The sequence below is a fragment of the Neomonachus schauinslandi genome, chromosome 12 (assembly GCF_002201575.2).
Source record: "Neomonachus schauinslandi chromosome 12, ASM220157v2, whole genome shotgun sequence".
NCBI classification, from domain to species: domain Eukaryota; kingdom Metazoa; phylum Chordata; class Mammalia; order Carnivora; family Phocidae; genus Neomonachus; species Neomonachus schauinslandi.
In genome coordinates this window covers 29,194,048-29,205,272 of record NC_058414.1, presented here as the reverse complement: position 1 = coordinate 29,205,272, position 11,225 = coordinate 29,194,048, and the positions used below count along the sequence as shown (strand labels likewise).

Sequence of the window (11,225 nt, the reverse complement as noted above, 5' to 3'; positions counted from 1 at the left end):
CTAAGGAAATACTGATTTATATGAAAAGGATTTGATGGCTTACTTTATATGCAAAGTTTTCATCATTTGGGGATTGCACGGTAGGTGAATAATCCAGGTTTATTACTTTTTCATCTTTTATTCTATTGCCATTTGATGATTTTTAGTTTTATTCTTATCTAATTCCAATGGAGGAAAGCAGTTATACAAATCCTTGTATAAGATTAATTAATAGATAATCTGAAAGCCAGTTTGGCTGCATTGGTTTATTGTAAAATATTTGTCCGTATAATGACCTTTAATCAGTGAACAGAGAAAAATGGCTGTATGTCAGAGATATTTTAAAGTCACATTTGAAAGAGACAGAAAGAGACAAGGGGGTGGGGAGAAAAGGGAGGAAGAAACAGAGAAAGAAAGATAATATTCCTCAAATTAGCTACCTGGAATGGCTAACTCAAATTCATTGAATTAATAACATGCTAACATATTGTCTACTTTTTTAATACTGTCATTGTGTATCATCAGTGACAGTATAGCTTTTCAAATAATGATACATTTTTGCTCATAAAATTAAAAAAAAATGTTTAGTTATACACTAAACATTTTAACATTTTGTCCTGAGTTCCTCTTGGCATGATCTATCCCACTGATTTGGTCCATTACGTTTTTGTGGGCTGATGAATACTGTATAATTCTATGTGGATTCCACCAATGCACAGGCATTTTGCACTGGACGCACACCAGATCCAAGTATGTGTGCTTTGCCTTTTATGATCTGTGAGTAGTACAAAGTCCAACTGGATTCCAGTCTATAAACACACAAAACAAAGACTGGGAAAAACTAATCTTGTTTCTGAGCGAAGAAATATCTGAACACATGGGAGCTCTTAGCTTATTTCTACCCATTTGCAGAGCACATCGCTTAGTCCATTTGTGAAAAAGCAATACATAAGAAAGGATTTGATATTTTTATTTAAATAGTTCATTTTTTGACAGTCAGCACTTGCTGAATGTTAACTGAACGCTTGTAAGTGGTTGATCTGGCAAATTATCAAATAGTTTTAAAAACTGGCAATTCAAAAGTTCAACAAATGGTATCATCATTTTTCTATAGCCTGAAAATGCCAATTGACTGCAGGTAAAGTTATTTGGAAATATAGTTTAAAATAACATATTTATATGGAAGTCTAATTGTATAGTAACATATACAATCTCTTGATAAAATTCTCTCTTCTACATTGAAGAAGCATGAGGTACAGAATGTTATAACTTTTCCTATAAGGGTTTCATGAATCATGGTAATAAGCACATAAATCATTAATTCGTTTATTTTTAGGTCTGAAAAAATAAAAGAGCAGTATTTGTTAAATTTTAATTGCCATCCTCTCCATGAAGAGGTAAGCAAAGTTTATTTGTTGCTTTTGTGGTGTTTTTTTTTTTTTTTTGGTCTGAATATCATATAATCCTTTTAACAGAATCTTCACATACTGAAAAGTTTTTGGAGTTGTATTCAGTAATGTTAAGCCCTCCAAAATTAGCCATCACTTCCCAGTCATTTGGTGAACTATTCCATTCTGGGGTTTCAGCCAGTCAAACAGGAAAGATCCTAAGTATGAAGTAGAGAAATTGAGGTCAAAAGGTAGTTGACAGGGAAAGGAAAAAAAAAAAAAAAAAAAAAGGTAGAGCTACAAAAGAGTCCCTGTCAAGGAGAAAGTGTTCAGATGTACACCTATTAAACATGGCTTGATCTGATTTCATCTTTCATTCAGGAATGGCATGAAGGAAATGTTACTAATCTCAAGAAATACCCAACTGTAGGTCCCCATTTTATGACATCCTGGAGTCAGTTAGTGTATTGGATAACCTGGTAATGCTCTCCGGTTCTTTTCTCTCTTTAGACCGAAATGTATAAACTGCCCTTTGTTTCCACACAGTCATTCCACTGTTTGGAACTTCTGGTAACACTGAAGTTCATTCCCTTGTGGTAATTGATACATCAGACCCACAAGCCACTTTCTACCATATATACTTCAAGTATCACTGTAGATCAAAACATATAGTAAGTAAAAGGATAAATGTGCCTGGTGTTTGGAAATGTAAAATTTATTCACTTTAACCACCCACTCCCCAATTTCCTCTCAAGGCAGACTTTTAAGGGCCATTTTGAGCCCACTTTTTTTTTTTACTCTTCTCAGAAGAACTTGTTTTCCTTATTGAAAGAGAAGAATGACTTTTGCAGATTTTTTTCTCATAGGAAAAGGAAATATGAGAAAATATATTCAATATATAGAAAATAAGATAGAAATATAAATGAAATGGAGAAAAAGCATTTACCCGACAGCAACACAACATAACATTGGAAAATAGCCGTTGGAGCAACACACGACTCACAAACACTGACAGAAAAAAATTTTTTGAAGATTTTATTTATTTATTTGACAGGAGAGAGACAGCCAGAGAAGGAACACAAGTAGGGGGAGTGGGAGAGGGAGAAGCAGGCTTCCCGCTGAGCAGGGAGCCCGAGGGGGGGCTCAATCCCAGGACCCTGGGACCATGACCTGAGTCGAAGGCAGATGCTTAACGACTGAGCCACCCAGGTGCCCCAACAGAAAATTATTTTTAATAGAAATGATGACAATCATAACTGTATTTTCATACACTACATAATTGGATATATACTAAAGAGTTCTTAATTTCCATTCCGGTGGTTTTTTCTAGTTAGCCATGGGCCAGCCCAGGCTAAGGTAAATGGCCTTCACTCCCCCTCCTTAACGGTGATATCCAGATAATGGCAATTGCTGTGCTTACCATTCAAATTCATGGTGACAATGTGATGAGAAGATGATATATATGCTTTCAGGACCTTCATGTGTTATTTAAACATACAGTGTTTTTCATATGGTCTATTGTCCTAACCCCAGTATCTTAATTAGATGTATTAATACAGCATACATTCATTCATCATTTATTCAATGAACATTAATTGACTACCTCATTGGAAAAATTTGAATGAATGTGTCCACTGATAGAGTATTTCCAAGACAGGTGTGAAAGTATTGAGCTTTACTTTATGTTCCTTTTTCTAAGTTTCTCAGAGGAAGAAGAGAAGCAAACAGACACATGATACACTACTCGATTGTTTGAATGGGAACTTTTAGTAGGAGGGAACTTCCAAGGAACTCATTTTGAAAATGAAATAGAACAAAAACAAATAGGGAAAGAACAAACGATAATGTCAAGTGGAGGTCCCATATAGGAGTGGAATGGTAAGAAGAATAAAGAATCTGGTATTTCTGGTGCAATTTCCCCACTTGTAACAAGACGTGTAGGATACTGTACTATTACCTCTTTCGCTGCTAAAGTAGCTCTCTAATATTTACTGATTCCCAAGAATATAAATTATACGCAGAGACAATATGTGCAGTGGTTCAGAGCACAAGCTATAAGGCAAGGTTATCTGTGCTTAAACCTTGGCGCTGTTGCTTCTGGCTCTGTGACACTGAGAAAACTACTTAAATTCACCATGCTTCCATGTCTTCGTCTGTAAAGTGGACGTGATTAGAACCCCTATCTTGTCAGATTTTTGTTGAGGATGAAATAAATTTGTCTGGGAAGTACTTAGAAGAGCACCTTGTACACTATAAACACCATATAGCTGTTAAATAGTATTCTTATCTTCAACATGCTTTCTTTAGAGTCTCTAAATGACAAACACTATACATTAATTGATCATAAGATAGATTATCTGTAATTAAAACCATCCTAGAAAATTTAAGCCACAAATAATAATAATAACAACAACCACCACCATATATATAGAAAGATTAACTTTGTCTGGAACTGTCCTAAATTTGTTGCAGGCTGCAGTGAATTATCATCTCAGCCTAGGGAGTTACTATAATTATTCCCATTCTGCATATTAAAAACCTGAGGCATCTTGAGATAAACTAACTTACATAAGGCCATACAGCTGGGTTGAGCAGTGGTTTGAATACAGACACTTTGTCTCCAGAGCTTGCACTGCTAACTTGTAGTGTTTCTGAGAGTAAAGATTTATATCTGTGGTAATTTAAAGCTACTTAAAATGTTAACAAGAACATCCATTTTCTCTAATATTCTGGATAAACAGAATTTTATTACACATACTTTTAATGCATCATTAAGTTTTCTAATAAATTTTAAATCCTGAGCTATTCTAATAGTCCTGCACAGTAAATTATATTAATAGATTTGCCACCAGATGGCAAACTTCGCTAAGAAGTGCTCATTTTTTTCAGGTGCAGAGACGTCATTAGGTACTTCACAGTAGAGTCAGGAGGGAGAAAGAAAAAAAAAAAAAGATGAGTAGCCTTGTGTGAGTGTTTTACAGAAATAAAGATAGTTAACCTTCATTTAAAAATGCTCATTCTTGGCAGAAAACAAGCAACAATATTATTCAGCTCATGCATTCAAAGCTATGCCTTTTGTTTCTCTTGAGTAAAAGCATTGCTTCCTGTTTTATATATTCAATGTTCTCTCAAGATCAAAGCTCTTGGCCTGACTTTGTGATGCTTTCTCATGAAATATTTTGATTATATAGAGATTATCTATCCCCTGGGAAAAGCACTCTTTCAATGTACCTATCCATATGGGTGCTTTGGACTGACATAAACATTTGCATTTGAACTGTTCTGTGGCCTGTCAACATCACCATGGCCCATCAACACTGTCAGGGCATTAGCAGAAGACTAAACACTGGAACAAAATCCTTGATAAGTTAGATGGACTAACTCTGAACCTAGGAAAATGGTCCTTTATGGGCAGATTCTGAGGGCGAATCCCATGTACAAAATAACTAAAAGTTTGACCTGTAGGTTCAATGCTATTAAAAAATGGAATGAAAACACTATGAGGCATAATATAAAATACACCTTTCATATTATCAAAGTAGAATCTATTTTTCAAACTCCAGTTCTAATAGGATTCCAAAGCCTTGCTTGCACGAGAAAAAGTTGGGCATGGTTGAAGAAGATTTTCATGTGGAAGTCACAACCGTGAGTGATAGCATCTGTTCAGAGAGCTGACAGTTCTCTTTAAACCACATAGAACAATTCCCAGACAGCTACAGGACCGTCCTTCTATGAGCGGTGAGGTCAAGGAAAAGTCATGTGTGGCTCAAACTTTCTCACCCCAGAATCCGAGAGCCTAAATCTACAGAGCTCACAGCTCTGGCCAGCTCTAAAGTGGAAAATGGATTTGAGAGATTAAACCCGTATCTCTTGTGTACGAAGGCAAGGAACTAAATTCAGGACTACTGGGTTGGCTGTGAGATTGGAATGCTCAAACCAAAGCCAGCAGATCATAATCTAAGGGCTGAGGTCTAGACCCTAAGACACTTTGTTGTTGTTGTTACCCCTTAGGAGGGAGAATGAGGTTTTAAGATGCAAAGTTTTTTATATACACTTTTTAAAAAGATTTTACTTATTTTAGAGAGAAAAAGTGGGAGGAGGAGCGGAGAAAAAGGGACAAGTAGACTCTATGCTGAGTGTGAAGCCAGATGTGGAGCTCAATCCCAGGACTCCGAGATCATGACCTGACCCGAAATCAAGGGTCAGTTGTTTAACCCACTGAGCCACCCAAGTGTCCCTCAAAAATTAATGCATCAAAATGTTTCTACATTTGAATATAGATAGGCATTGGCCACCCAGAGAGACTGTTGGAGGTCAGCTGCTGGGATAGTTGTTAAAATAAGAGGCAGCCAATATTTCATAGATTCAGAGTTCTTATGTAACTTGTAAAGTAGTAAATTTAATGGAACATTTCGAAATTTCTAATAATAATACTATTAAGAGTATGCCTGGATGAAGATTTAGGTTAGCCCTGGACACTGGCCCTTCCTGTGATCCTTGTGGTAAAGATTTGCCCAAATAGTGAATGGCATGCATTTGCTTCTTGCCATTTTAAGACATTTTAAGATTAATGGAAAAAGCAGAAGAAAAGTAGTATCTGGGCATTTCCACCAAGAACAACTTGTGAGATGTCCATTGACTGAAACACGAATTTGAATGAACCCCATTTGTCCTACAATTTCTAGCCAGCATTCACTGCCTCTTTAACAGTTACTCATATTAAGATCGGTTGTTATGAAATCCTTTGCTAATATGAAGATGTAGTGAATAACATTTATATTTAAAAAATGGAAAGGACATATTTAAGACTGGCAGTGGGAGTGAGAGAGACCTCTCTCTGTAAGTCAAGAAGGGATTTTTAGTCTGTTTTCTAGATCCCCATTGAGCACTCTTATGTCCAATGGTGCTGAACTACTGTTGGTATATGAGATGTCTATTTCTGCCCTGACAAAGAAAGCACACGGTTGGCACTTGGAGACAACACAACTTTGTTCTCTCCCAGTTCTGTTGCTCTGAAGTCCAGTTGGCTGGTTTATCGGTTCTGAGTATTAAACAAGGCTGAAATCAGAATGAGGGCAGACAGAGCCTCATTCTTTTCTGGAAGCTCATGGGGAGAATCCATTTCTGGTTTGCAGATTCAGTTTCATGTGGTTCTAGGACTGAGGGCCCCATTTCCTTGCCCGTTAGGTACTAGAATCCTTTCTCCATTCTCATATTTCTCCCCTCCTCAGCCCACGACAAGCAAGGTTAAGTCAAATCTTTCAAAAACCTCATCTCTCTCTCTCACTGACTCTTCTGCCTTTCTCTTCCACTTTTAGGGGTTCATGTGATTACACTGGGCCACTTGGATAATCGCTCTACTTTAAGGTCAGCTGATGAGCAAGCAGCCTTATATCCATTTGCCAAGTCCCTTTTGCCCGATAACATGGCTACAGGGTACAGAGATTAGGGCATGGATATCTTTGGAGGACCATCAGTCTGCCTATCACACTAAGTTAAGTGCTATAGACTATATCTGATGAGAGAATTATCCCAACATCAAAAAACATGTTCTCATTGCTAGGTCTTTTTGTCTGTTTTGTTTTGTTCTAATGCTTATCTCTCTTGTTCTCACATATACTTATTAGAAATTCTAATTTAGAAAAACCATTTGGGAATCACTTGTACTTATCTAAGAATTTTGTAGACATATGTCTTCTAACCATCTTATTTGCAGTTAACACAGTGGGAGATTGAGTTTTCCAAGATCCCTAGCAAAAGAATGACACATTTGTTCCCAAAGAAAACAAAGCACTGATAGAATGAAAATGAAATCAGAACACACCGAAATGTCTCCTGGACAATTGCCTTGATCGTGACCATTGTCCAACCAACACCTTCATAACTACAACAGGCAGCATCAATAGAACTTTGAAACTCGATGGCCTTGCATCATTCTAGAAGAGAAATAGAATTTGTAACAAAATTCATTTTAGCATTTGGTGAAAGTATAATTCAGGAGGCTTTGATAAATAATTCAAAAACTGGAAGAAGTACGTTTCATGGGGGAGCTGGGGGAGTTCAGATTAAGACAAAGCAAGCTGAACAAATAACAACAGTAACAACAGCAACAACAATAATAATGATAAGTAATTGCTAAAGAGGGTAAAGCTCATTTGACATGTCTGGGAAAGTGCTCAGTCAAGAAGAGACTTGAATGGGTGGGACACTAGTCTGAAGACAGAGAAGGGCAGGCTCAGGGGGTGAGGTAAGCTTTCTTCATCATTAGTCAATTGATCAAATAGCTGCATATTTTCGTGACATGAGAGAAGCCCAAAGTCACTAATACTAAAGTGTAGGCTTTTCTTTGAATATAATAATTATATTTTTTCTCTCAAAAGGTTAGATGTTACTCCAAAAAAGACATACAAATGGCTAACAGAAACATGAACAAATGCTCAACATCACTAACCATCAGGGAAATACAGATCAAAACCACAATGAGATACCACCTTAGACCAGTTAGAACAGTAAACATTTATTTATTTATTTGAATAAAGATTTTATTTATTTATTTGACAGAGAGAGACAGTGAGAGAGGGAACACAAGCAGGGGGAGTGGGAAAGGGAGAAGCAGGCTTCCTGCTCGGCAGGATGCGGGGCTCGATCCCAGGACCCTGAGATCACAACCTGAGCCAAAAGCAGTCGCCCAACCAACTGAGCCACCCAGGCACCCCTAGAATGGCAAATATTAACAAAACAGGGAACAACAAGTGCTGGCAAGGATGTGGAGAAAGGGGGAAACTTTTGGTGGGAATGCAAGTTGGTATAGCCACTATGGAAAACAGTTTGGAGGTTCCTCAAGATGTTAAGGATAGAGCTACCCTATGAACCAGCAATTGACCTACTGGGTATTTACCCCTAAGATACAGACGTAGTGAAAAGAAGGGGCATGTGCACCCCAATGTTCATAGCAGCATTGTCCACAATAGCCAAACTGTGGAAGGAGCCGAGATGCCCTTCAACAGATGAATGCATAAAGAAGATGTGGGTCATATATACAATGGAATATTACTCAGACATCAGACCATTTGCAACATCATGGATGGAACTGGAGGGGATTATGTTAAGTAAAATAAGTCAAGCAGAGAAAGACAATTATCATATGGTTTCACTCATATGTGGAACATAAGCAATAGTATGGAGGACCATAGGGGAAGGGAGAGAAATCCAAAGGGGGAGAAATCAGAGAGGGAGATGAACCATGAGAGACTATGGACCCCAAGAAACAATCTGGGGGTTTCAGAGGGGAGGAGGGTGGGTAGATGGGGTAAAAAGGAGGGCATGTGCTGTGATGAGCACTGGGTGTTATACTTAACTAATGAATCATTGAACACTACATCAAATACTAATCATGTACTATACAGTGGCTAACTGAACATAATAATAATAAAAAAGGTTAGATGTTAGAATTGTAGTGGGAGAGACTTAGGTGAGTGATGTGGGTGATGTGGAGGATTCCAAGAAACTGAGCAGTACACTTTGACTGGATAGATCATTTTTTAAGAAAACTCAGATGAGCAGCTGCTTTTGAGCGGCTGGGAGGGAGACCACACTGCTTGCAACACCTTTTCTGTTTTACATTTGGGAACCTGAGAACAGTGTTACACGTCCCAACAAGTAAAGGCCACAAAGTGACTTCATGATGACAAAAACTGTGTAGATGCAAAAATCTATATGATTTCTTTACGTTTTTGTTATAATTTTCATAAACTAAAGTTAACTGAGATGAGAAAATTACTGAGGCAGTGGGTCACAGGACAGAAAGCAATGGACCGACAGCTGGAGTTCTCATATCAGCTCTGTCCCTATACTTTTTCTTCTTCTTCTGTGTGTGTGTGTGTGTGTGTGTGTTCAGCTCCTTTCTCTCCACTCTCTTCATTGTAGATAAGCCATGCATTAGAAATACAATTAAATTCACTCATCACAGTCTGCATTTCATCTTGGATTCCCCATATATCCTGGTTGATTCTTAATTTGCATACGCTAATAGTCACTCTTTGTGGTGTACAGTTCTATGAGCTTTAAAAAATGCATATAATCATGCATCCACTACCACATTATCTCATCACATTTCCACCAACACCCAATGTTTCTTCCAGCTTCCCTTGTGTTCGTCCTACCCTCAATCCCTAGCATCTTCTGAGATATCTCCTGTTTTTAGATTATTGTTTATCTAAATTGTCATATAAATGGTATTATACAATATGCAGGTTTTTGGATCACTTTACTTAGTTTAAATGCTTAGGAGGATGATTACTGTGCCATAGTTTTACTTTACAAAGAAGCCGTCTAACTCTTTTCCCCAATATGGCACTTCCACCAGCAGTGAAGGACACTTCCAGTTGTTCCAGATCCTCACTTCCATATCTTTCTATCCACCTCTAGCGTTCTCAGGTTTTTGTTTTCAAAGTTTTAGCCATCCTGACAGGTTTGTGGTGGTATCTCATTGTGATTTTTTTTTTTTTAAGATTTTATTTATTTATTTGAGACAGAGAGAATGAGAGAGACAGAGAGCACATGAGAGGGGATAGGGTCAGAGGATGAAGCAGACTCCCCGCCGAGCAGGGAGTCCGATGCGGGACTCGATCCAGGGACTCCAGGATCATGACCTGAGCCGAAGGCAGTCGCTTAACCAACTGAGCCACCCAGGCGCCCTCATTGTGATTTTAATTTGCAATTTGTTAATGACTGTTTGTGTTGATATTAGTTCACGTGCTTATTTGCCAACTATATATCTGTGGTGCAGTGTGTACTTAGATATTTGGCCCATTTTTTATTGGGTTGTTTTCTTATGGTTGAATGTTAAAAGTTTTTATATATTCTGGAAAAAATGTTATTTCCAGATACGTTATTTGCGAATATTTTCTTTCATTCTCTTACTTGTCTCTTCAGTCCCATAGAAGGTATTTCATAAAGCAGTTAAAAAAAAAAAAAAACTATAAAGTCAACTTTGTCAATTTTTTAAACTATTTTTAGAACAGTTTAAGTTTCACAGCAAGACTGGGGGAAGATACAGAGTATTGACTTATTATTTGTACTTTTAAAAAACACTGGCAGTTGTCATTGGTTTTACAAGATATTTAATGGCTCAGATTCAACTTCGAAATAATATACCACTCCATATTTACTGTAAAGGCTTGACAACCATATAGCTCTCTGGATTCTATGTGATATTGTTGTCCTGTCAATACATTTTATATATATTATTAACACACAATGCATTTTTACTATACTTACATAATTATCTTTTAGAACTTTCTTTAAAAAAAGGAAGTAAATTTCATTTTATCTTCATTTATTCAACTTTTAATCCTCTGCATTCTTTGGATAGATGTAGCTTCTTAAGAATGCTCTGTTTCATCTGCCTGCAAAAACTTTATTTAGAATTGGTTTTTAGGTGAGACCTGCTGGCAGTGAAGGTCTTTAGGTTTTGTTTGTGTGTTTGTTTCAGAAAGTGTTTATCTGCTCTCAAATGGTATTTCACTGGATTAGAATTCTGGGTTAATGTTCTTTCCTTTCTTTTTTTCAGTACTTAAAAATGTCCCTTTATGATGGTCTAGTTTGCCTAGGTTTTTATGGAAGTCAGTTGTAATTCTCATCCTTGTTACCATAGAGGTAATATGTGTTTTTCATCTGGCTTCTTTTATTTTATTTGACTTGATTTTCAGCAGTTTGACTATAATAAGATATGCCCGAGACTCTGTGTGTATGTTTTAATTTATCCAACTTTGTGTTCATGGAGCTTCTTTCATCTGGCTTCTTTTAAGAGATTTTATTTGACTTGATTTTCAGCAGTTTGACTATAATAAGATATGC

General features: G+C 37.1%; 1 pseudogene; it reads left to right on the top strand.

Moving 5' to 3' along the window:
* The first annotated feature begins 1,100 nt into the window (after nt 1–1,100).
* LOC110579874 overlaps nt 1,101–11,225 on the top strand; it is a 51,571-nt pseudogene continuing 41,446 nt past the window's right edge.